General features: G+C 38.2%; 1 long non-coding RNA gene across 1 annotated transcript in view; it reads left to right on the top strand.

Moving 5' to 3' along the window:
• Nucleotides 1-7,008: 7,008 nt before the first annotated feature.
• Nucleotides 7,009-27,101, top strand: part of LOC123833985 (uncharacterized) — a 320,764-nt gene continuing 300,671 nt past the window's right edge. The window contains exon 1 of the long non-coding RNA XR_010413335.1: nt 7,009-7,408. This is a non-coding gene — a long non-coding RNA (uncharacterized LOC123833985). The remainder of the gene's footprint in view (nt 7,409-27,101) is intronic.

The raw sequence follows: 27,101 nt of genomic DNA on the forward strand, positions 1-27,101 counted from the left end.
TTCTTTCATAAATGTTCTATGGTTTTCAGAATACAGATCTTTTACCTCTTTGGTTAGACTTATTCCTAGGTATCTTATGGTTTTTGGTGAAATTGTAAATGGGGTCAATTCCTTGATTTCTCTTTCTGCTGCTTCATCATTGCTATATAGAAATGCAACAGATTTCTGTGTTTGAGTTTATATTTTGCAACTTTGCTGAATTCCTGTATCAGTTCTAGCAATTTTTTGGTGGGTTCTTTCAGATTTTCTACATAGAGTATCATGTTGTCCACAAAGAGTGAAAGTTTGACTTCTTCTTTGCTGATTTGGATGCCTTTTATTTCTTTTTGTTGTCTGATTGCTGAGACTAGGACTTCAGCACTACTATGTTGAACATCAGTGGTGAGAGTGGACATCCCTGCCATGTTCCTGACCTTAGGAGTAAAGCTCTCAGTTTTTCCATTTTCTGTCTAGTCTCATCTCTGGCAGCTTTTTCACCCTTGATACAGTAATACTAACTGCTTTAGTACAAACTAACTGCTTGGAGTTGTTTCCCATACAAACCATTCTGCTTCCACTTTGCTGTTATCTGTCTCAATTCCTGCAGTATCCTTCCATTCTTATTGGCTTATCTTGCACTGAGTCATCCTCTAAAAACCTGTATAGGTTTTACCTCTCTGAGGACCCCCAGCTCCACCCAAAGTGGGATTAGTGCCTCTCTTCAATACTCGAGAGTGCCCTGATTGCATCACTGTCATAGACTTTACAAGCCAATCGGAATTTTCTTTTGTTGGCCTCCTGTGCCCTCAGTACAGGAATCTTAAATTCAAATGAGGAGTTCTGTTGAATCTTCTCTAATATTCATTGTCCTCTGCCCAAAGCTCTTTGTAGACATTTCTCTCCATCTCTCCCCTCTCTTCCCTTTTCTCAGGGATAATGATCATCTTTTCAAGAAATAATAACTGGATCATGATTTATTTCTTGGTGTTTTGGAAAGTAAACATTTACTTTGCTAGCCTGAGTGCCTGTTGATTCTGACTGCCAGTAGCAAGGAGTTAAAAATGGAACTACGTAAACTAGCTAGAGAAAGAATCTCTGTTCTTTGGGTTTTCTGATAGTTCAATTGCCATGGAAACAGCCTTCCTCCTGTGTTAATTCATTAGGGTTTTTTTTCCCCTTAAATAATTTGGAGGACAGCCATGTTCCACAGTAGACTACTTCATGGTAAAGATCATACTTGACATCCCCTTCCTTATGCTAAACTCTGTACTAAACAGAAATGCAGCATTCCTTCAACATAACACACTCCATTTTAAGGTTGAATTATTACATCAAGTAATTCATTTGTCTTGAACAGAAATACTTCTTGTTGGAGTGTGTATATGAAGTAAGAATAGGAATACATTTCTAAATCAAAACCATTCTAATAGATCTTATTAATCTATTAAGTTATAATCTTAGTTTATATTTATATCAGATACAAGTACCACATCTTAAAGGGGGAGAATCAGCTTTCCATGATATTGTCCAAGGAAGTAAATTCTCTGTCCCTTGGGAATCTGTGACATGAAATACAGATGAAGTAAATCTTTTTGTAGATGACTGAAGTTATGTTTTCAGCTAATTTGGGGGGACTTTTCCTCCTGAAATAGGAAGAGTCACAGGACTGTGTTAAAAGTTTTCACCTGATTTCGATCAGGGCAGAGTGGTCAAAGTGGATTCGTTTAAATAACAAACTTTATTTCTATGGACAAAGCTCTAGAATATTATGGTTTCCTACTAAAAGAATTAGAAAAATTTATCCCTCTGATTTTGTGAGACAGGGATCAGTAATAACTTGATTACAGCTGTTGTAAAACATGACTATTTGACTTTGAAGTTCAGCCTGCCATGGACAAACCTGCAGATTTGGTAAAGTGGGACTCCCCTTTCATAATTTCCATAGGTTGAATAATTAGGGCCTAGTTATTTCTTTTTTAAATTAGTTAAGTTAAATTTAATTTATTTGTCAGAGAGACAGAGAGAGCACGCAGAGGGAGAAGCAGACTCCCCAACGTGGGAGCAAGGAGCCCGATGTGGGACTTGATCCCACAACCCTTGGATCATAACCTGAATTGAAGGCAGACACTTAACTGACTGAGCCACCCAGGTATTCTTAGTCATTTCTTTCTTTATTAAAAATTATTGTTAGGAAATGATCTGAAACTCTTCCAGCAAACTGAAGCCCAAATGATTGCTAGAGCATTTTCACTTGAAAAAAAAATCAACATTTTTAGTTTAAACTGAGGTAAAATTTGGGTAGGAGAGAAGCAGCTACACTCTCCCTTAGCTATAGGTGATAATCATGCTTCTAAATTTGTGATATTTAGAAATACAAATAGAAGTTATTTATTATTTATTTATTATTTTAAAAAATTATTCTTCTGAATTCACATCATTTCAAAAGAAGTTTGGATTCTCATAGAAATGTGGTAGCCTTTCTGGTCAATAATCCTTCTCTAAGCAACAGGTGGATTATTAAGAAAAAGGAGCTTATATAGGGTGCCTGGGTGGCTCAGTCGGTTGAGCATCTGCCTTTGGCTCATCCTGGGATCGAGCCCTACGTCGGGATCTCTGCTCAGTGGGAGCCTGCTTCTCCCTCTCCCTGCCACTTCTCCTGCTTGTACTCTCTCTCTCTCTGTAAAATAAATAAAATCTTTAAAAAAACAGAAAAGAAAAAGGAGCTTATGAAGTTGATTAGAATAACTTTGACCACCTATTTTGGCAAATGAACCTATGGAGCCATCTTATAATGAGTAGTTTATAAAGAATATTCAGAGCTGAAATTCAAAGAGCCCATTTATCAAAGGCTAAATTTATCAATTGCTAAATCAATTAACAGCAATTGCTAAAACATTAATTTTTTCCAGCTTTGAGACATAATTGAATATTACCTAGAGAACATTTACTTTTCAAAACATGTGTGATTCATTCAGCATTCAAAAAAAAAAAAAAACCCATTGGTTTTATACTTACTATACTTACTATGGTCACAATACTCTGCTAAAGGTTAGGAAATAAACATGAATAAGACTTACAGCGCTCATAGTCCAAAACAGGAAACAGAAAAGAAAATAATTGCAATAAAAGCAGTGATAGAGACTTGCCCAGAAGATTAAAGGCCAGGGTTTATTTCATGCAAAAGAATCAGTCCAGGAGGAGATACTGCTTTGTAAGGTATCTTATCTACAGAAAATAGTCAATAAATATTTATAGATGCTTATGATATTGGAGCTAAGCACTAACTGAAATCTGTTATTCTTTCTTACATTTCCAGGCTTGAAAGTTGCTTTGGGGGATATGAAATATATGTAAAAGTACTTTATGATTTATAAAATATGATGCAAATATATGGCATGATCAATATTTACAAACATTATCTGTTACATTTTTTAATGCAACAGTGCTAGCCTAATTTCAGAGACTTGCCCAGAGTGATCATTTTTTCTGCAGATGCACAACAGGGACCAAAATTAATAGACATAATCAGGCAAGAGAAGGTATTTATAAAATGTAGTGATACTATATGCTGGCTAATTGATAATAATAATTTAAAAAATTTTTAAAAATGTAGTGATCCAAAGGGGCACCTGCACCCCAATGTTCATAGCAGGAATGTCCACAATAGCCAAACTGTGGAAAGAGCCAAGATGTCCATCGACAGACGAGTGGATAAAGAAGATGTGGTATTTATATACAATGGAATATTACTCAGCCACCAGAAAGGATGAATACTTACCATTTACATTGACTGGAGGGTATTATGCTGAGCGATATGTAAGTCAATCAGAGAAAGACAATTATCATATGTTTCACTCATATGTGGAATATAAGAAACAGTACAGAGTATCATAGGGGAAAGGAGGGAAAACTGGGAAGAAATCAGAGAGGGAGACAAACCATGAGAGACTCTTAACTCTGGAAAACAAACTGACGGTTGCTGGAGGGGAGGTGGGTGGGAGGATGGGGTAATTGGGTGATGGGCATGTGATGTGATGAGCCCTGGGTGTTATACACAACTGATGAATTATTCAACACTACATCTGAAAATAATGATGTACTATATATTGGCTAATTGAATTTAAATTTAAAAAGAGAAGGTATTTATGTAATAAATATAAAAACATTTATGGGAATCCCCTGGCTTTTGAACTTTTTTTTTTTTCTGACATAGGCAGTATGCTTGTTTTTCTTCAGCAAGGAGACTACTTCACCTCATCAATACCCAGCTTTTAATTAGCTAGTCAATTAAATAGAAATTTTGATTCTTGGGATGCCTGGGTGACTGAGTCAGTTAAGTGTCTGCCTTCGGCTCAGGTCATGATCCCAGGATCCTGGGATCGAGTCCCATGTCTGGTGGGACTGTTCAGCTGGGAGTCTGCTTCTCCCTCTGCCTGCCATTCTCTCTCTCTCTCTCTCTGACAAATAAATAAATAAAATCTTTAAAAAATTTTGATTCTCGAATAATATAATCTTATTTATCATCATAGAACTTATATATTTTTTTATTCTTATGTTAATCCCCATACATTACATCATTAGTTTTAGATGAAGTGTTCCATGATTCATTGTTTGTGCACAACACCCAGTGCTCCATGCAGAATGTGCCCTCCTCAATACCCACCACCAGGCTAACCCATCCTCCCACCCCCCTCCCCTCTAGAACCCTGTTTGTTTTTCAGAGACCATCGTCTCTCATGGTTCGTCTACCCCTCCTAGAACTTATATTTTTGAATGAGTGTTGTTCTTTTAATATAGTCACTTTTAGAAATTATGCCCTTATTCCACTGCTCAAAATGATTTGCCAAGTCATGTTTCAGACTGTCTTTTAGACATCTTGGAATGTTTTATTTAAAAACAATATGCAGTATATTCTAGTGCCATGGAGATGTAAATTCCTTATGGAATATTTGAAACTTTGATAAGCAAAATGAGAAAATTTGAATCATCTATCTTCCCATCTCCTAGAAATAATAACCTTGAACATTTTAGCTTATATTCTTCTACTTTTTAAGAGAAAGATAATTCTTTTTTATAAATGGGATCATACTGGGATATTGTTTTGAATTATTTACCCCATATCTGCAATTTATTATATAGATATAATGTATTTTATCTAATCCATTTTCTATTGTTGGACACATTGTTTCTCTTTTTTTTCTATTAGAAAGAGCACTAGGCTGAACATGCTTATAGGGAATCTTTATTCCCACCAAAATTATTTCCCTAAACCAACTTACTAAAAATAAAATTGGCTAAACAAAGAGGATACATATAAATTGCCCTCCAGCAGTGTATGCCTGATTACCTAATCCCTTGCTTATTTTATATTATTTTTAAAGTTTTTATCAGCTTAGGAAGTAAAAAAATTGCTATTTCATTTTCAGGAGCACTTTATTTTTATGGGGTTAACCTTATATTTACTGGTTATTTTATTTCTTTCAATTGCCTAGTAGCATCTTTACACATGTTTCTCTTGATGATTTTTTTTCTTTATTTATTGGAAGATTTTATATGTTAAGGCTAGTATACAAAGTATACATAGTATATAAGGAATACATAGTATACAAAGTATACATGTGTTGCAGTTACCTTAACTAATATTATTTGTGGGCGCCTGGGTGGCTCAGTTGGTTAAGCGACTGCCTTCGGCTCGGGTCATGATCCTGGAGTCCCGGGATCGAGTCCCGCATCGGGCTCCCTGCTCAGCAGGGGGTCTGCTTCTCCCTCTCCCACTCCCCGTTTGTGTTCCCTCTCTCGCTGTGTCTTTCTCTGTCAAATAAATAAATAAAAATCTTTAAAAAAAAAACTAATATTATTTGTCTTTTTGTAATATTTTTGCTATATTTTAGCATAAAATTTTAATTTTTAAATAATTATTTTAATCTTGGCATTTTCATTATTTTAAAATACTTATTTGGATCTTTAGACAGGAAGATTTCATATGCAGAAAAAAGCAAAAACTATTTGATACTAATATTGAGAATAAGATCAATATTATAGTTGGGCAGTGCTATTTGGAATTTTTTTAAATTAGGTGGTAAGTATTGTGATAGCTGCTTGTAGAGCTAATCAAATGTTTTTAAATTTATTAATTTTATTTTATCAATATGTTACAACATATATTAAACCTCTATGATTAAGACTCACATAAACCTTATTAGTATTTAAAAGAAACTATTATGGTTACTTTTGCTAAAAATCCTAGACATATGCTTCTGTTTTAGATTCATCTGAGATCCTTATCATGTGATCTTGCTGTTTGGGTTCTAGATTGGGGCCTCTTCTGGGTTCTCTTGGCAGTGTTGTGTTCAGGCTGCTCATTACTAAAGTCTCATTGAGCTTGCTTTTCTTTCTCAGTCCCATTTGTATTATTTGGGGTAGGTTGTGGATAGTGAGGCTTCCTGTTCTTTCTCTATCATAACCCAGCTTATTAAACAGCATTAAGCTTTTTGCTTTCATGGTCCCAGGCAGAGACCCATTGTCCTTCTGCCTTGGCAGGTATGCACTCTAAGTCTATTGCCTGTAAATCATAAAATTCATATTTATATATTCAGTCTCTAGATACAAATCTTTGTAGTTGCAGAATACCCTGTTGATAACTTTCTCTGAGAACCTAATCTAATTTTAGGTTAATCTAATCTAATTTCTCCCTTTTCCAAGAGTGGTGCCAACTCAAACCATCCTGACTTTATCATTTATGTACTTTAAACTTCATCATGCACTTCTTGTTGAGTCCAGCTGCCTCATCTCTCCCTTGCATAATGTAGCCACAAGAAATAAGTAGTGTTATTTTTGCTTTGAGAATATGTTAGCGTGTTTGCCTCAAGACCATTAGCTAGCTCGTTACTTCTATGTCTAGTTATATAGCAGCCTTCTTAACCATTTAAGTGAATAGAATAAAAAAGCAGGCTCCTTTTGTAAAGGGAGCTGAGTGATGTAATAACTGACAATAAATATAAAAGGAATAAGGTAGGTTGGAATAATGTGGAAAGCTTCACAAAGGAGAACAATTTTGAGATACACTTTGGAATATGTTGTATTCTTCATACATAATTCTTCCTTCCTTCCTTCCCTTCGCCATGAATCCTGCTCTTCTCTATGACAGGATTATACTTACATGTCCCATTGACATATCTCTTTGTCATGTTAATTTCTTTCAATCTGAAATGTAGGCAGAAGTGGTTGATTTAGTACTAGCTCTGAACCAGGCCTGAAGAGAAATCATGTGTTTCTTTTTACTGTCTTGTGCTTCTGCCATAGCCATGAGAAGAACAGTCCACTGAAGGTTGAGTGAGTCATCTAGGACAGACCTGAACACCTGGCAACTTGAAGCCAAACCCACCTCAGCCTACAGAAATCAGCCAGACCCCAACTGACCCACAGACTTGTGAGCAAGAAAAATAAGTGTTGTTATAAGCCACTGAATTAGGGCATTATTTGGGACTTGATATTTTTGCAGCAACACCTGACTAACGCATACATATTGTAGGAAATGGTTAGGTCATGATCTAGTAACATCTTCCTTTCTGTTTCCACTATCTGCATCAGTTCAAGCTTCTATCCTGCCTCCTTGGATTGTTTAAAAGCTTCCTATTTTTTCCCACCTGCATTAGTTAGGGTAGCCCAATAGCTATAAGCAGTTGATCCAAAATTTACAGTGTTTCAAACACAATACAGGTTTACTTCTTGCTCACATTTCTGCACTATTATCAATAGGTGGTTGAGGATCCTCCTTCCACACAGCCACTCAGGGACCCAGACCGATGGAGACTTTTCTGCTTTTTTTTTTTTTTTTTACATGTGTCTTACAAGATACATGCAAGAAAGCCTAGAAAATGTAGCTTTAGCTGTGGGGACAAGAAAAAAATTGATAACATTGATTTTTTTAAGTTTTATTTTATTATGTTAGTCACCATACATTACATCATTAGTTTTTTTTTACACATTTTTTATTATGTTATGTTAATCACCATACATTACATCATTAGTTTTTGATGTAGTGTTCCATGATTCATTGTTTGCATATTACACCCAGTGTTCCATGCAATACGTGCCCTCCTTAATACCCATCACTGGGCTAACCCATCTCTCCACCCTCCTCCCCTCTAAAATCCTCAGTTTGTTTCTCAGAGTCCATAGTCTGTCATGGTTCATCCTCCCCTCCGATGTCCCCCCCTTCATTTTTCCCTTCCTACTATCTTCTTCTTTTTTTTTTTTTAACATAAAATGTAGTTTCAGAGGTACAGGTCTGTGATTCATCAGTCTTACACAATTCACAGCATTCACCATAGCACATATCCTCCCCAATGTCCATCACCCAGCCACCCCATCCCTCCCACCCCCCTCCACTCCAGCAACCCTCAGTTTGTTTCCTGAGATTAAGAGTCTCTTATGGTTTGTCTCCCTCTCTGGTTTCATCTTGTTTCATTTTTTTCCTCTCTTCCCCTATGCTCCTCTGTCTTATTTCTTAAATTCCTCTTATCAGTAGATCATATGATACTTGTCTTTCTCTGATTGACTTATTTCGCTTAGCATAATACCCTTGTTCCATCCGTGTCGTTGCAAATGGCAAGATTTCATTTTTTTGTTGGCTGCATAATATTCCATTGTATATATATACCACATCTTCTTTATCCATTCATCTGTTGATGGACATCTTGGCTCTTTCCATAGTTTGGCTATTGTGGACATTGCTGCTATAAACATTGAGGTGCATGTACCCCTTTGGATCACTACATTTGTAACTTTGGGGTAAATACTCAGTAGTACAATTGCTGGGTCATAGGGTAGCTCTATTTTCAACTTTTTGAGGAACCTCCATACTGTTTTCCAGAGTGGCTGCACCAGCTTGCATTCCCACCAACAGTGTGGGAGGGTTCCCCTTTCTCCGCATCCTCACCAACATCTGTCGTTTCCTGACTTGGATAACATTGATTATGATGAGCAATTTATAATCTCTGCTATCCCATCACTTGTTTAACAAGCTTTAATCTAGAGTTATTTGTCCTAAAAATTCAATGTGATATTAACTATCTGCCTAAAATCTATGTTCCTGATTGCTTACAGTTTCAACATCAAATTTAGCATATGATATCCATATGGACAGCTTCTGTTTTCATCCAGGAATAACACTGAAGAACAGGTGAAGCCAGCAGTTCTTTGATTTCTTCAGTACATAATTCTATCATATCTTAACAAGCAATGTAGAAGTTACCTATGATTTCATGGGAGAGGTAGAGGTCATTCACTGTATGGCAAACAACTCAATAATTCCTCATCACAATTTTCATTCTTTTCTAGTCTTTTTTTCAGCTATGTGACCATTTACGGTCACATTTTTTTTTTTACCATTTTACCATTTTTTTACCTTTTTTTTTTTTTTACCCCTCTAGCATGAAGTACCTAAATCTTCCCAGTTCCTCTATTCTGTGCCTGTAACTCTCTCTACCCATTCCCTTTCTTATACATCTTATAATAAACCAAATATACCAAACATGCATGGTCACACTCATCACCTCACTCAAGAAAATAATAAAGACCCTGCAATTGCTGATTCCACCACCCTCAGAAAGCAGTGGGGGATCATAAATTACATTTTACCCTAATACAAGAAAGACCTCTGTGGCTGGCTCATTTCCACTTCAAAAAATTTTATTTCTAGCTTTTCCCTTCTTGCCTCCTATATTCCAATCATGCTGAACCCCTCACCATACCTTGAACACATTTTGGTTTCTTCCTATTTCTGGGCCTTTGTGAAGAGTACATCCTCTGCCCAGAAGCCTTCTTCTGCTCTGCATATCAAGATCCCATAAATGCCTTAAGGGCTAGTTCAAGTATCGCTTTCACTGTGGAGTCTTACCTACCTTTATTCTACTGCCCCAACTTCACAGAATTCATTGTTCTTCTGTGCTCTCATAGAATTCTATACACACTTCTACTATAGTATTTATTACATGTTTAATATCCTAGTCAGGAATCTAGTTTGCCAGAATGGGGCCCTTGTCATCTTTGAATTCTTATTGTAGTACCTAACATGTAGCTTGAAACACAGTTTCTCGGTAAATGTTTGTTGATGCAAGAAAAACTTCTCTGAGAGAAGAGACAGGAGGCTCTCAGTTCATGACCAAAGCTTTAATAACTAGTCTGGAACACAGAGCAGTCCCATGAGGGAAGCTTTCAGGGTAACTTTAATTCTTTACCCCAAAGTGCTGTTATTGAAGGGAAAAAAAATTTGGAGCATTTTAATATGTTAGTTCCTTAAATTGCACTTTCTGTGAAGAGAAAGCTGAAAGAGAGGGGAGATTGAATGAAAGGAGAATACCAAGCCAGAAGCTAAGGACAGTCCAGAAATGTTATAAGAATGAAAATGTGTAACTTTTCACAGTTTGTTCACACAATATGTAAACCAATTTTCTGGGTTTACATGCATTTAATATAGCTTGACCTATGGAACTTATATCTTGGGTTTGCCTATAGAGGCTCTCTCTTTCAGGCCAAATTATCTGTCTAATGTAGCAGATAGAAAAATAATCCTATATCCCTACCAGTTCAATGAACGTTTTTGAATTAATAAAATAATCCAGGACCTATATTTTCTAGCGTTAGACAGTAACAAACAGCACCATGAATCTTTGCACAGAAGAACACTCTGAATGTGTTGTCAGTGTCTCAGGTTTCTTTCTTATCATTATGGCCTTGCTATTGAAGCTGACCAGAAATAGGTGAGTAAAATAATATCCTCATAAAACTCTACAGAGCAATTGCTATACATCCTCCAGAGAATTAGGCAATAGAGACATAGACAAGATATAAGGAAACCCTCTTCTTATACTAACTGGAATGGTAGTCAGAATATTACTTAAGATAGCTCTACTGCTATATACAAATAAATTTCCAAATCTCAATCATTTAACACAAAAGTGTATTTTTTTCCTCATGTTGGGCAGTTCACCTCCAAATAATAATTGAGGGATAATGTTGTCCTGGCTTTCTTTCAATCGTTTCTCCCATCTTGTAACTCCGGAAATTTCACATAGGACTCCCAAGATTAATATAGGTCTCCCGAGACAACCCAACATGGATTGTCTCCATCCCAAGCAGTGAGAAAAGGAGAAGTTCACAAGGACTCTTGTGTGGAGGCTTTTATGGGCCAAGTCTGGAAATGGTGCCTATTGCTTCTGTGTCCATTCCTTTGGCAAAAAAGTTATCAACACAAGGCCATGCCTAACTCCAAGTAAAGGTAGAAATGTGGTCAAAGACTATCCTTTCAGGAATCACTGTTATAGTTTGTTACTAGAAATGTAGTCTATTATAAGGAAAAGGAAACAGGTATGGTAGACAATGCTATAATCCATTGATAAAAAAAAGAATAAGAAAAACTTACCAATTCTCATTTCACAGATTACATATTTATAAATTTGCCTACTTACTAAAATTTGCATGTAACCCCAAAATCAAAATTTTCAGTGCTTTCACAGTCATTTGTGGACATGTACATAGCAGCAAAAAATTTGAGTCACCCAACTCTGCACATCACCAGCTGAGGCTAAATAAGGTGATGCTCTGCCTTCTTGTTTCAGCCCTCCTATTATAAACAAGTGTCCTTTTTACAGTCTGGTTGGTATCAAAGTTTTTTTATTTCACTGTTTCAAATGGCCCTGAAGCATAGTTCTGAAGTGCTCTTTAGTGTTCTAAGCATAAAGATATGAAGTATATGTGTTAGGCAAGCTTTATTTAGGTACGAATTATAGTGCTGTTGGCTGAGTTCAATGTTAATGAGTCAACAATATGTACTAAATAAGGTATCTTTAAACAGAAACTCAAATAAAACAAGATTGTGTATTGATTGGTTGACAAAAATATTACCAGAGGCTCACAAAAACCTAACCCTGTATTTCTCCTAGGAGCAGTGGTTCAGTATTTGCTAATTCAATCTTGAATTCATGTTCATGGGGGACTTTATTTAACTTAAGCTCTATTTTCAACTTTTTGAGGAACCTCCATACAGTTTTCCAGAGTGGCTGCACCAGCTTGCATTCCCACCAACAGTGTAGGAGGGTTCCCCTTTCTCTGCATCCCGGCCAACATCTGTTGTTTCCTGACTTGTTAATTTTAGCCATTCTGACTGGTGTGAGGTGGTATCTCATTGAGGTTTTGATTTGGATTTCCCTGATGCCAAGCGATATTGAGCACTTTTTCATGTGTCTGTTGGCCATTTGGATGTCTTCTTTGGAAAAATGTCTGTTCATGTCTTCTGCCCATTTCTTGATTGGATTCTTTGTTCTTTGGGTGTTGAGTTTGATGAGTTCTTTATAGATTTTGGATACTAGCCCTTTATCTGATATGTCATTTGCAAATATCTTCTCCCATTCTGTCGGTTGTCTTTTGGTTTTGTTGACTGCTTCCTTTGCTTTGCAAAAGCTTTTTATCTTGATGAAGTCCCAATAGTTCATTTTTGCCCTTGCTTCCCTTGCCTTTGGCGATGTTTCTAGGAAGAAGTTGCTTCGGCTGAGGTCAAAGAGGTTGCTGCCTGTGTTCTCCTTTAGGATTTTGATGGACTTCTGTCTCACATTGAGGTCTTTCAACCATTTTGAGTCTATTTTTGTGTGTGGTGTAAGGAAATGGTCCAGTTTCATTCTTCTGCATGTGGCTATCCAATTTTCCCAACACCATTTGTTGAAGAGACTGTCTTTGTTCCATTGGACATTCTTTCCTGCTTTGTTGAAGTTTAGTTGACCATAGAGTTGAGGGTCCATTTCTGGGCTCTCTCTTCTGTTCCATTGATCTATGTGTCTGTTTTTGTGCCAGTACCATGCTGTCTTGATGATGACAGCTTTGTAATAGAACTGGAAGTCCAGAATTGTGATGCCGCCAGCTTTGCTTTTCTTTTTCAACATTCCTCTGGCTATGCGGGGTCTTTTCTGGTTCCATACAAATTTTAGGATTATTTGTTCCATTTCTTTGAAAAAAGTGGATGGTATTTTGATGGGGATTGCATTGAATGTGTAGATTGCTCTAGGTAGCATTGACATCTTCACAATATTTGTTCTTCCAATCCATGAACATGGAACGTTTTTCCATTTCTTTGTGTCTTCCTCAATTTCTTTCATGAGTATTTTATAGTTTTCTGAGTACAGATCCTTTGTCTCTTTGGTTAGATTTATTCCTAGGTATCTTATGGTTTTGGGTGCAATTGTAAATGGGATCGACTCCTTAATTTCTCCTTCTTCTGTCTTGTTGTTGGTGTATAGGAATGCCACTGACTTCTGTGCATTGATTTTATATCCTGCCACTTTGCTGAATTCCTGTATGAGTTCTAGCAGTTTTGGGGTGGAGTCTTTTGGGTTTTTCACATAAAGTATCATATCATCTGCAAAGAGTGAGAGTTTGACTTCTTCTTTGCCAATTTGGATGCCTTTGATTTCTTTTTGTTGTCTGATTGCTGTGGCTAGGACTTCCAATACTATGTTGAATAGCAGTGGTGATAGTGGACATCCCTGCCGCGTTCCTGACCTTAGGGGGAAAACTCTCAGTTTTTCCCCATTGAGAATAATATTCACTGTAGGTTTTTCATAGATGGCTTTTATGATATTGAGGTATGTACCCTCTATCCCTATACTCTGAAGAGTTTTGATCAAGAAAGGATGCTGTACTTTGTCAAAAGCTTTTTCTGCATCTATTGAGAGGATCATATGATTCTTGTTCTTTCTTTTGTTAATGTATTGTATCACATTGATTGATTTGCGGATGTTGAACCAACCTTGCAGCCCAGGGATAAATCCCACTTGGTCATGGTGAATAATCCTTTTAATGTACTGTTGGATCCTATTGGCTAGTATTTTGGTGAGAATTTTTGCATCCATGTTCATCAGGGATATTGGTCTGTAATTCTCCTTTTTGATGGGGTCTTTGTCTGGTTTTGGGATCAAGGTAATGCTGGCCTCATAAAATGAGTTTGGAAGTTTTCCTTCTGTTTCTATTTTTTGGAACAGTTTCAGAAGAATAGGTATTAATTCTTCTTTAAATGTTTGGTAGAATTGCCCTGGGAAGCCATCTGGCCCTGGGCTTTTGTTTTTTGGGAGATTTTTGATGACTGCTTCAATTTCCTTAGTGGTTATAGGTCTGTTCAGGTTTTCTATTTCATCCTGGTTCAGTTTTGGTAGTTGATACATCTCTAGGAATGCATCCATCTCTTCCAGGTTATCTAATTTGCTGGCATAGAGTTGCTCATAATATGTTCTTATAATTGTTTGTATTTCTTTGGTGTTGGTTGTGATCTCTCCTCTTTCATTCATGATTTTGTTGATTTGGGTCATTTCTCTTCTCTTTTTGATAAGTCTGGCCAGGGGTTTATCAATCTTGTTAATTCTTTCAAAGAACCAGCTCCTAGTTTTGTGGATCTGTTCTACTGTTCTTTTAGTTTCTATTTCATTGATTTCTGCTCTGATCTTTACTATTTCTCTTCTCCTGCTGGGTTTAGGCTTTATTTGCTGTTCTTTCTCCAGCTCCTTTAGGTGTAGGGTTAGGTTGTGTACTTGAGATCTTTCTTGTTTCTTGAGAAAGGCTTGTATTGCTATATACTTTCCTCTTAGGACTGCCTTTGCTGCATCCCAAAGATTTTGAACAGTTGTGTTTTCATTTTCATTGGTTTCCATGTATTTTTTTAATTCTTCTTTAATTTCCTGGTTGACCCATTCATTCTTCAGTAGGATGCTCTTTAGCCTCCATGTATTTGAGTTCTTTCCGACTTTCCTCTTGTGATTGAGTTCTAGTTTTAAAGCATTGTGGTTTGAAAATAGGCAGGGAATGATCCCAATCTTTTGGTACTGGTTGAGACCTGATTTATGACCTAGGATGTGATCTATACTGGAGAATGTTCCATGGGCACTAGAGAAGAATGTGTATTCTGTTGCTTTGGGGTGGAATGTTCTGAATATGTCTGTGAAGTCCATTTGGTCCAGTGTGTCATTTAAAGTCTTTATTTCTTGTTGATCTTTTGCTTAGACGATCTGTCCATTTCAGTGAGGGGGATGTTAAAGTCCCCCACTATTATTGTATTGTTGTGGATGTGTTTCTTTGCTTTTGTTATTAATTGGCTTATATAATTGGCTGCTCCCATGTTAGGGGCATAGATATTTACAATTGTTAGATCTTCTTGTTGGATAGACCCTTTAAGTATGATACAGTGTCCTTCCTTATCTCTTATTATAGTCTTTGGTTTAAAATCTAGTTTGTCTGATATAAAGATTGCCACCCCAGCTTTCTTTTGGTGTCCATTAGCATGGTAAATGGTTTTCCACCCCCTCACTTTCAATCTGGGGGTGTCTTTGGTTCCAAAATGAGTCTCTTGCAGACAGCATATCAATGGGTCTTGTTTTTTAATCCAGTCTGATAGCCTGTGTCTTTTGATTGGGGCATTTAGCCCATTTACATTCAAGGTAACTCTTGAAAGATAGGAATTTAGTGCCATTGTATTGCCTGTAGGGTGACTGTTACCATATATTGTCTGTGTTCCTTTCTGGTCTATGTTGCTTTTAGGCTCTCTCTTTGCTTAGAGGACCCCTTTCAAGATTTCCTGTAGGGCTGGTTTTGTGTTTGCAAATTCCTTTAGTTTTTGTTTGTCCTGGAAGCTTTTTATCTCTCCTTCTATATTCAATGACAGCCTAGCTGGATAGAGTATTCTTGGCTGCATATTTTTCTCATTTAGTGCTCTGAATATATCCTGCCAGTCCTTTCTGGCCTGCCAGGTCTCTGTGGATAGGTCTGTTGCCAATCTAATGTTTCTACCCTTGTAGGTTACATATCTCTTCTCCCGAGCTGCTTTCAGGATTTTCTCTTTGTCTCTGAGACTCGTAAGTTTTACTATTAGATGTCGGGGAGTTGACCTATATTTATTGATTTTGAGAGGGGTTCTCTGTGCTTCCTGGATTTTCATGCCTGTTTCTTTCCCCAAATTAGGGAAGTTCTCTGCTATAATTTGCTCCATTATACCTTCTGCCCCTCTCTCTCTTTCTTCTTCTTCTGGGATCCCAATTATTCTAATGTTGTTTCGTCTTATGGTATCGCTTATCTCTCAAATTCTGCTCTCATGATCCAGTAGTTGTTTATCTCTCTTTTTCTCAGCTTCTTTATTTTCCATCATTTCATCTTCTATATTACTGATTCTCTCTTCTGCCTCATTTATTCTAGCAGTTAGCGCCCCCATTTTTGATTGCACCTCATTAATAGCCTTTTTGATTTCTACTTGGTTGGATTTTAGCTCTTTTACTTCTCCAGAAAGGGTTTCTCTAATAACTTCCATATTTTTTTCAAGCCCAGCTAGTATCTTTAAAGTGACGATTCTGAACTCTAGATCTGACATCGTACTAATGTCCGTATTGAGTAGGTCCCTGGCAATCGGTACTACCTCTTATTCTTTTTGTTGAGGTGATTTTTTTCCATCTTGTCATTTTGTGCAGAGGAGAATAGATTAATGAGAGAACAAAATGCTAGCAGAGTAACCACGTCCCCAGAAAATATACTCTAAACAAATCAGAAAAGACCTGAAGCAGTGGGATAAGAAAGGGAAAGAGAGAAAAAAGAAAAAGAAAAAAAAGAAAAAGAAAATATAAAGATAAAAACAAAAACAAACAAAACAAAACAACAACAACAACAACAAAACCAGAATGTGATAAAATATGATCAGGCTGGTATATAGATCAGTGCCACACACTAGATTTGGGGTGTATTTTGGTCTTTTAGAAGAAAGTGCCTCCCAAAATTTTAAAGAAAGAAAAACTTATATATGTACAAAAATAAGGGTTGATATGATGAAGGGATGGAATATGACTGTAAAAATGGAAATTATAAAAAATTTTATAAAAGGAATTGATAAGAAGTTGTTTGAAAAAAGAAAGAAGAGGATTTAAAAAAAGAAAAAAAAAGGGAGAGGATGTGATCAGGCAGGGGAATAGAAAACACCATATACTAGAGATTTAGGGTATATTTTAATCTGTTAGAAGAAACTATCTCAAAATTTTAAAGAGAGAACAACTTATATATATAAGCCAAAAATATGGGTAACTACTATGAAGGGATAGAATATGACTCTAAAAATGAAAAATAAAAATGTTTTTTTTTTAAAAAAAGGGATTGATAAGATGTTGGTTGAAAAAGGGAAAAAGAAAAATTCAAAAAGAAATAAAAAGACAAAAAAACAGTTAAAAAAATTAACTTTAAAAGACTAAAGAATCATGGTAAAAAAGCCACGGATTCTCTGTGCATTATTCCCCTAGTGCTGGAGTTCTGTCGTTCTCATTGATCGGTGAACTTGGTCTTGGCTGGCTGTTCTCGCTGATCTTCTGGGGAGGGGCCTGTTGCCGTGGTTTCCAAATGTCTCTGCCGGAGGCGGAATTGCCCCACCCTTGCCCCCTCCCGGCTAAGTAATCTGCTCGGGTTTGCTCTCCGGGGCTTTTGTTCCCTGCGAGCTTTCCGTACAGCTTTGGAGGCGGAGAGTGAAAATGGCGGCCTCCCAATCTCCGCCCCGGAGGAGCCAAGAACTCAGGGCCCCGCTCCTCAGTGAGCCCCCAGAGAAAAGCCGCCAGTCACTCCCGTCTCTCCGGTCTCCGGCCGCACTCCGTGCTCACCCGGCCTGTGACCGCGCGTTTCTATCTCTGGCACCCGACCCCGGGTGGAGTCTCCAAACCCAGCAGATCCCTGCGGTGCACTCCTGCGCAGCTCTTCCGGGGGAGGAAGGTGAGTCTCCCCGGATCTGCCGCCTGTTGGGTCCCTGCTGGAGAAGCAGGGGCCCGACTGGGCCGCGGATCACGGTTTATGGCCACCCCGAGCTGAGAGCCCGCGCCTGGGCTCAGTCTCTGCAGCCGGCTTCCCTGCTCCGATACCTGGGAGCTCTGCCACACTCAGGCACCCCCGGGATTTCTGTGACCCCGAGGGTCCTGAGACCACACTGTCCCATGAGGGTTCCACCCCCCGCTTAGCCACTGGAGTGACGTCCCTCAGCGGAGCCGACTTCTAAAAGTTCCGATTCTGTGCTCCGCGGCTCTATCACTTGCCAGAAGCGGCCGATGGAGGCCCCTCCCCCGCCATCTATCCTCCCGAATATCGCCTCGGATTCACTTCTCCACACATCCTACCTTCCAGAAAGCGGTCGCTTTTCTGATGAGAGAGTTGTTGCTCTTCTTTTCTTCAATCTCCTGTTGAGTTTGTAGGTGTTCAGAATGGTTTAATCCCTATCCAGCTGAATTCCTGAGAGGAGATGAAATCCAGGTCTCCTACTCCTCTGCCATCTTGCTCCGCCCCCCTCCATGTGTTTTTTAATATCCTCTTTGGTCTCTTTGTTGACTCTGGTTGTTTAATAGCATGTTCTTTCACCTACATATGTTTGTGCTTTTTACAGTTTTTTTTTTTCCTTGTAATTGGTGTCTACTTTCATACTGTTGCAGGGAAAAAAGAAGCTTGATATGATTGCAACCTTCTTAAAATTATTGACACTTGTTTTGTGGCTTATCATCTGATCTATCCTGGAAAATGTTCCATGTTTACTTGAAAAGAATGTGTATATGTGTATTCTCGGGGCACCTGGGTGGCTCAGTCAGTTAAACGTCTGCCTTCAGCTCAGGTCATGATCCCAGGGTTCTGGGATTGAGCCCCACATGGGGCTCCCTGCTCTGTGGGGAGTCTGCTTCTCTTTCTCCCTCTGCCCCTCTCTGCCCCCCTGCTCATGCTCTCTTTCTCTGTCTCCCCACCTCACCACATGCACACACTCTCTCTCTCAAGTAAAGAAAGAAGGAAGGAAGGAAAGAAAGAAAAAGAAAAAGAGAAAGAAAGAAAGAGAAAAGAAAGAAAGAAAAGAAAGAAAGAGAGTATTCTGCTGTTTTTAGGTGGAATGTTCTGTTTATACCTGTTAGGTTCATTTGGTCTAATGTGTTGTTCTAAGTCACTGTTTTCTTGTTGGTTTTCTGTCTAGATGATCTATACATTAATGTAAGTGGGATGTTAAAATTCCTTACTATTATTTTGTATTACTGTCAATTTCTCCCTTTATGCTTGTTAATATTTGCTTTATGTATTTAGGTGCTCCTATGTTGGGAGTATAGATATTTACAATTGTTTATCCCCTTGTTCAATTGATACCTTTATCATTATGTAATGCCCTTTTTGTCTTTTGCTACAGTCTGTTTTAAAGTCTATTTTGTCTTATATAAGCATTGCTACCCTGCCTTTTGTTGTTGCTTCCATTTGTATGGAGTATCTTTTACAGCCCTTCAATTTCAGCTTGTATGTGTCCTTAGGTCTGAAGTGAGTCTCTCATATGCAGCATAGAGATTGGTCTTGAATAGAGCACTTAGTCCACTTACATTTAAAATAATTATTGAAAAGTATACACTTATTGTCATTTTGTTCATTGTTTTCTGGTTGTTTTTGTAGTTCTTCTCTGTTCTTTTCATCTTGTCTTGTTCTCTTCTTTTGTGGTTTGAGAGCTTTCTTTAGTGTTATGCTTGGATTCCTTCCTCTTTATTTGTTGTGTATCTATTATAGGTTTTTGATTTGTGATTACAGTGGGGTGTTTTTATAACATCCTATATGTATAGCTGTCTGTATTAAATTGATGGTCACTTAAGTTTGAACACATTCTAAAAGCAGTAAATTTTTACTCCCCTCTTCATATTTTACATCTTTTTATTTGTATATCCCTTGAATAATTTTTGTAGATATAATTGATTTTATTAGTTTTGTGTTTTAACTTCCATACTGGCTTTATAAATGATTAATATACTACCTTTACTATATGTTTTCTTTCACCAGTGAAATTTTTTCCTTTCATAATTTTCTTACTTCTAGTGATGTCATTTTATTTCCACTAAAGAATTTCTATTAACATTTCTACTAAGGCTGCCATAGTGAATTCCTTTAACTTCAGTTTGTCTGGGAATTTCTTTATCTCTCCTTCTATTCTGAATGATAATCTTGCTCTGTAGAGTATTTTGAGTCAAAGGTGTTTTTTTCCTTTCAGCACTTGGAATATAATCATGGTCCTCCCTTCTGGCCTGCCATGTTTCTGCTCAAAAATCAGCTTATTGCTTTATGGATTTTCTCTTGTATGTAACTGTTTGCTTTTCTCTTGCTGCCTTTAAGATTCTTTATTATTAATTTTTGCCATTTTAATTATGTGCTTGGTATGGACCTCCTTGGGCTCATTTTGTTTGGCACTCACTGTGATTCTTCAAACTGGATTTCTGTTTCCTTCCCCCAGGAAGTTTTTAGCTATTATTTCTTCAAACAAGTTTTCTGCCCCCTTGTCTCTCTCTTCTCCTGGGATCCCTATAATGCAAATGTTATTCATTTGATGTTGCAGGTTTCTTAACCTATTCTCCTTGTTTATTATTCTTTTTTTCTTTTTGTTGTGTGGCTTGGTTGTTTTCCATTACCTTGTCTTCCAGATCACTGATCCATTCTTCTGCATCTTTTTTATATTTCCTATCTCTTTATTGAAGTTCTCACTAAATCTGTCCACTCTTTTCTTAAAAGTGGCATGTATCTTTATAATCATTACTTTGAATTTTTTATCAAGCATATTGCTTATCTCCATTTCATTTAGCTTTTTTCCTGTGACTTTGTCTTACTGGTTCATTTGGGACATATTCCTCCTTACGTTGACCTTTTATTTACCATTAGTTCCTATGAATTCAAGTTACCATCTGGTATTATTTCCTTACATCAATACAGCTTTGGTCCCACATACCTCCTTTTTGCAATTATTGTCAAATTGTATTTCTATATGTTATAGACTCAACAATATACATATTCATTTATAAAGTTGCTTTTTAAATTAGCTTTTATTTAAAAAATTTTTTTTATTATGTTAATCACCATACATTGCAACATTAGTTTTTGATGTGGTATTCCATGATTCATTGTTTGCGTATAACACCCACTGCACCATTCAGTATGTGCCCTCTTTAATACCCATCACCAGGCTAACCCATCCCCCACACCCCTCTCCTCTAGAACCTTCAGATTGTTTCTCAGAGTCCATAGTCTCTCATGGTTCGTCTCCCCCTCTGATGTTCCCCCATACATTTTTCCCTTCCTGCTATCTTCTTATTTTTTTGTTTTTTTTTTTTTAATAAGGTATTATTTGTTTGAGAGGTACAGGTCTGTGATTCAACAGTCTTACACAATTCACAGCATCACCATAGCACATACCCTCCCCAATGCCTATCACCCAGCCACCCCATCCCTCCCACCCCCCACCACTCCAGCAACCCTCAGTCTGTTTCCTGAGATTAAGAATTCCTCATATCAGTGAGGTCATATGATACATGTCTTTCTCTGATTGATTTATTTTGCTCAGCATAATACCCTCCAGTTCCATCCACATCATTGCAAATGGCAAGATTTCATTCCTTTTGATGGCTGCATAATATTCCTCATATATATATATATATATATATATATATATATATATATATATATACACACACACACACACACACACACACACACACACCACATCTTCTTTATCCATTCATCTTTCGATGGACATCTTGGCTCTTTCCATAGTTTGGCTATTGTAGACATTGCTGCTATAAACATCAGGTTGCACATACCCCTTCGGATCCCTACATTTGTATCTTTGGGGTAAATACCCAGTAGTGCAATTGCTGGGTCATAGGGCAGCTCTATTTTCAACTTTTTGAGGAACCTCCATACTGTTTTCCAGAGTGGCTGCACCAGCTTGCATTCCCACCAACAGTGTAGGAGGGTTCCCCTCTCTCCACATCCCGGCCAACATCTGTTGTTTCCTGACTTGTTAATTTTAGCCATTCTGACTGGTGTGAGGTGGTATCTCACTGAGGTTTTGATTTGGATTTCCCTGATGCTGAGCAATGTTGAGCAGTTTTTCATGTGTCTGTTGGCCATTTGGATGTCTTCTTTGGAAAAATGTCTGTTCATGTCTTCTGCCCATTTCTTGATTGGATTCTTTGTTCTTTGGGTGTTGAGTTTGATGAGTTCTTTATAGATTTTGGATACTAGCCCTTTATCTGATATGTCATTTGCAAATATCTTCTCCCATTCTGTCGGTTTTCTTTTGGTTTTGTTGACTGTTTCCTTTGCTGTGCAAAAGCTTTTTATCTTGATGAAGTCCCAATAGTTCATTTTTGCCCTTGTTTCCCTTGCCTTTGGCGATGTTTCTAGGAGGAAGTTGCTGCGGCTGAGGTAGAAGAGGTTGCTGCCTGTGTTCTTCTCTAGGATTTTGATGGACTCCTGTCTCACATTTAGGTCTTTCAACCATTTTGAGTCTATTTTTGTGTGTGGTGTAAGCAAATGGTCCAGTTTTATTCTTCTGCATGTGGCTGTCCAATTTTCCCAACACCATTTGTTAAAGAGACTGTCTTTTTTCCATTGGACATTCTTTCCTGCTTTGTCGAAGATTAGTTGACCATAGAGTTGAGGGTCCATTTCTGGGCTCTCTATTCTGTTCCATTGATCTATGTGTCTGTTTTTGTGCCAGTACCATGCTGTCTTGGTGGTCACAGCTTTGTAGTATACCTTGAAATCGGGCAATGTGATGTGCCCCCAGCTTTGTTTTTCTTTTTCAACATTTCCTTGGCAATTCGGGGTCTTTTCTGGTTCCATACAAATTTTAGGATTGTTTGTTCCAGCACTTTGAAAAACGTCATTGGAATTTTCATCTGGATGGCTTTGAATGTATAGATTACTCTGGGTAGCATAGACATTTTAACATTGTTTCTTCTTCTGATCTATGAGCATGGAATGTTTTTCCATCTTTTTGTATCTTCTTCAATTTCTTTCATGAGTGTTCTGTAGTTCCTAGAGTATAGCTCCTTTACCTCTTTGGTTAGGTTTATTCTGAGGTATCTTATGGTTTTTGGTGCTATTGTAAATGGAATTGTTTCTCTAATTTCTCTTTCTACAATTGCATTGTTAGTGTATAAGAAAACTGATTTCTGTGCATTGATTTTGTATCCTGCCACATTACTGAATTGCTGTATGAATTCTAGTAATTTGGGGCTGGAGTCTTTTGGGGTTTCCACATAAAGTGTCATGTCTGCAAAAAGAGAGTTTGACTTCTTCTTTGCCAATTTGAATACCTTTTATTTCTTTTTATTGTCTGACTGCTGTTGCTAGGATTTCTAGTACTATGTTCAATAGTGGCAAGAGTGGGCATCCTTGACATGTTCCTGATCTTAAGGGAAAGGCTCTCGACTTTTCCCCATTGAGGATGATATTCACTGTGGGTTTTTCATAGATGGATTTTATGAACTTGAGGAATGTTCCCTCTATCCCTATACTCTGAAGAGTTTTAACCAGGAAAGGATGCTGTATTTTGTCAAATGCTTTTTCTGCATCAATTGAGAGGACCATATGGTTCTCTCTCCTCTTATTAATGTGTTCTATCACATTGATTGATTTGTGAATGTTGAACCACCCTTGCATCCCAGGTATAAATCCCACTTGGTCGTGGTGGATGATCCTTTTAATGTATTGTTGGATCCTATCAGCTAGGATTTTGTTGAAGATTTTGAAATCCATATTCATCAGGGATATCGGTCTGAAATTCTCCTTTTTGATGGGGTCTTTGCCTGGTTTGGGGATTAAGGTAATGCTGGCCTCATAGAATGAGTCTGTAAGCTTTCCTTCTGTTTCTATTTTTTGAAACAGCTTCAGTAGAATAGGTATTATTTCTTCTTTGAATGTTTGGTAGAATTCCCCAGGGAATCCATCAGGCCCTGGACTCTTGTTTTTTGGGAGGTTTTTGATCACTGCTTCAGTCTCATTACTGGTTATTGGCCTATTGAGGTTGTCAATTTCTTCCTGTTTCAGTCTTGGCAGCTTATAGGTTTCCAGGAAGACATCCATTTCATCCAGGTTGCTCAGTTTATTGGCATATAGTTGTTGATAATAATTTATAATAATTGTTTCTATTTCCTTGGTGTTAGTCATGATCTCTCCCCTTTCATTCATAATTTTATTAATTTGGGTCCTTTCTCTTTTCTTTTGGATAAGTCTGTCCAGTGGTTTATTGATCTTATTAGTTCTTTCAGAGAACCAACTTCTAGTTTTGTTGATCTGATCTACTGTGTTTCTGGTTTCTAATTCATTGATCTTTGCTCTAATCTTAATTATTTCTCTTCTAATGCTTGGCTTAGGCGTCGTTTGTTGCTTTTTCTCTAGTTCTTTAAGGTGTAGAGTTAGTTGGTGAATTCAGGATTTTTCTAATTTTTTGAGTGAGGCTTGGATAGCTATGTGTTTCCCCCTTAGGACTGCCTTTGCAGTATCCCATAGGTTTTGGACCGATGTGTTTTCATTCTCATTGGTTTCCATGAATTGTTTAAGTTCTTTGATTTCCTGGTTGACCCAAACATTCTTGAGTAGAGTGGTCTTTAGCTTCCAAGTGTTTGAATTTCTGCCAAATTTTTTCTTGTGATTGAGTTCCAGTTTTAAAGCATTATGGCATGAGACTATGCAGGGAATAATCTCAATCTTTTGGTATCGGTTGAGACCTGATTTGTGACCCAGTATGTGGTCTATTCTGGAGAAAGTTCCATGTGCACTTGAAAAGAATGAGTATTCTGTTGTTTTAGGGTGGAATGTTCTGTAAATATCTATGAGGTCCATCTGGTCCAGTGTGTCATTTAAATCTCTTGTTTCTTTGTTGATTTTCTGCTTAGATGATCTGTCCATTGCTGAGAGTGGAGTATTGAGGTCTCCTACAATTAACATATTGTTATCAATATGACTCTTTATTTTGGTTAACAGTTGTCTTATGTAGATGGCTGCTCCCATGTTGGGGGCATAGATATTTACAATTGTTAGATCTTCTTATTGGATAGACCCTTTAAGAATAATATAGTGTCCTTCTGTGTCTCTAACTACAGTCTTTAGTTTAAAATCTAATTTGTCTGATATAAGAATTGCTACCCCAGCTTTCTTTTGAAGTCCGTTGGCATGGAAGATGGATCTCCATCCCTTCTCTTTCAGTCTGGATGTATTTTTAGGTTCAAAATGAGTCTCTTGTAGACAGCATATGGATGGGTCCTGTCTTTTTATCCAATCTGCAACCCTGTGCCATTTTATGGGAGCACTTAGGCCATTCACATTGAGAGTGATTATTGAAAGATATGATTTTATTGTCAGCATGTTGCCTGTGAAGACGTTGTTTTTATAGATTGTCCCTGTAAATTTCTGTTGTAGATCACTCTTGGGGTCTTTCTCCTTTTATAGAACCCCCCTTAATATTTCTTGCAGGGCTGGCTTAGTGGTCACATATTCTTTCAGTTTCTCCCAGTCTTGGATGCTCTGCGTCTCTCCATCCATTCTAAGTGACAACCTTGCTCAATAAAGTATTCTTGGCTGCATGTTCTTCTCATTTAGTACCCTGAATATGTCTTGCCAGGCCTTTCTGGCTTGCCAGGTCTCTGTGGATAGGTCTGACGTTATTCTGATGTTCCTCCCTCTGTACATAAGGAATCTCTGCCCCCTAACTGCCCTTAAGATGGTTTCCTTGGTTCTAAGGTTTGCGAGTTTTACTATTACATGCTGGGGCATTGGCCTGTTTTCCTTGATCTTGGGAGGGGTCCTCTCTGCCTCTAGGACATGAATATTTGTTTCATTCCCCAGATTAGGGAAGTCCTCAGCTACGATTTGCTCAAATATATCTTCTAGTCCTCTCTCTCTCTCTCCACCCCCTCAGGGATTCCCCTAATTCTGACATTGGAACGTTTCATGGTGTCACTTATTTCTCTGATTCTATTTTCATGGATTCTAAGTTGTTTTTCCCTGGCCTCCTCTTTTCCCTTTTTTATCTATTAATTGATCTTCTAGGTCACTAATTTATTCTTCTGCCTGGTTTACCCTACCTATTAGATTGTCTAGATTAGACTGGATCTCATCAATAGCATTTTTAAGTTCTGCCAATTCAGCTTTCATTTCTGCCCTTAGAGACTCTATGTTGTCATTACTTGATTTCTCCATTCTAGCTATTGTCTTCACAATTGCTAACCTGGATTCCATCTCCAACTTGTTGGTAATATCTGAATCCATTTGTAAATCTGTGGCATAAGTCATAGGCTCTGAGTCTTTCCTATTTTGGGGGTTCCTCCTCCTACTCATTTTGTTGAGGGGTGGTTGAGGGAATGTATAGTCCAAATTATTGACCACAACCCAAGCAAGATGCACCTGTTTTCTAGGGACCTTAGGGTTGCTGGCCTCTTGTTTTCCCAGCCTGTCTCCTGGAGGAGGGGCCAGGCAACTCTGTCCCCCCTGTGGTGGGGGATGGGCTCAGTGGAAACTGGTTTTCTGGGGCTTTTGTTCTCTGGCGGCTTTCCCTGGTGGCTTGCCGCATCTCTTCCGAGAGTCAGAGCAGAAGAGACCATTTCCAACCCTCTGCCTCAGAGCAGAGAGATTGCAGTCTGTTCTTCAGTGAGCTCTCCAGGTCACACTATCTCCATTTCTGTCTGTGCTGCTATAAACTGCAGTGTCCTGGGTTGTGCACCCCTCCATAGCGCTCCCAGTCCTCACCTCCCGGTCGGGTCACGTCTCTGCCCTTTGTGCTTCTGAAACCACCAGCTGCCCCCAGTTTGCATGAGCTGCCCCTCCACCCTAGGTTTCCATCTGGGGGGCTGCCCTAAAGTCCTTTCCCCACCACTACTGGTCTGCGAGTCTGTGCCCTGTCCCCAGTGTGGGAGACTATAGCTCACAGCAGTGTAGAATCCCTATGGCCAGGCTCCCTCCCGCTGCCATTTATCCTCCAATATCTGCCCACAGAATCACAGCTCCCCCCTTTGTACCCTGAAACCAACCGCCTGCGATATTCTGTTAGTGGAGATCCAGATCTATCTTCTTACATCTCAAGCTGATTTCCTGGGTGTTCAGGGTGGTCTGGTAGATATCCAGCTCAATTCCAGGGACTGGTTGGAATAGGGTCCCCTGCTTCTCCGCCATCTTTTCTCCTTCCTCAGAAAGCAGTAAGGACTTTATATAGATATGGATGGTTTCATGGAGATTGAATAAGGTACCCAGAGGATGTTTTGGGCAAGAGATCTACCATTAGTGAA

Source organism: Mirounga angustirostris, unplaced genomic scaffold (assembly GCF_029215605.1).
Source record: "Mirounga angustirostris isolate CCGP_5_RB_7025 unplaced genomic scaffold, mMirAng1.0.hap1 SCAF_7, whole genome shotgun sequence".
Lineage (NCBI taxonomy): Eukaryota > Metazoa > Chordata > Mammalia > Carnivora > Phocidae > Mirounga > Mirounga angustirostris.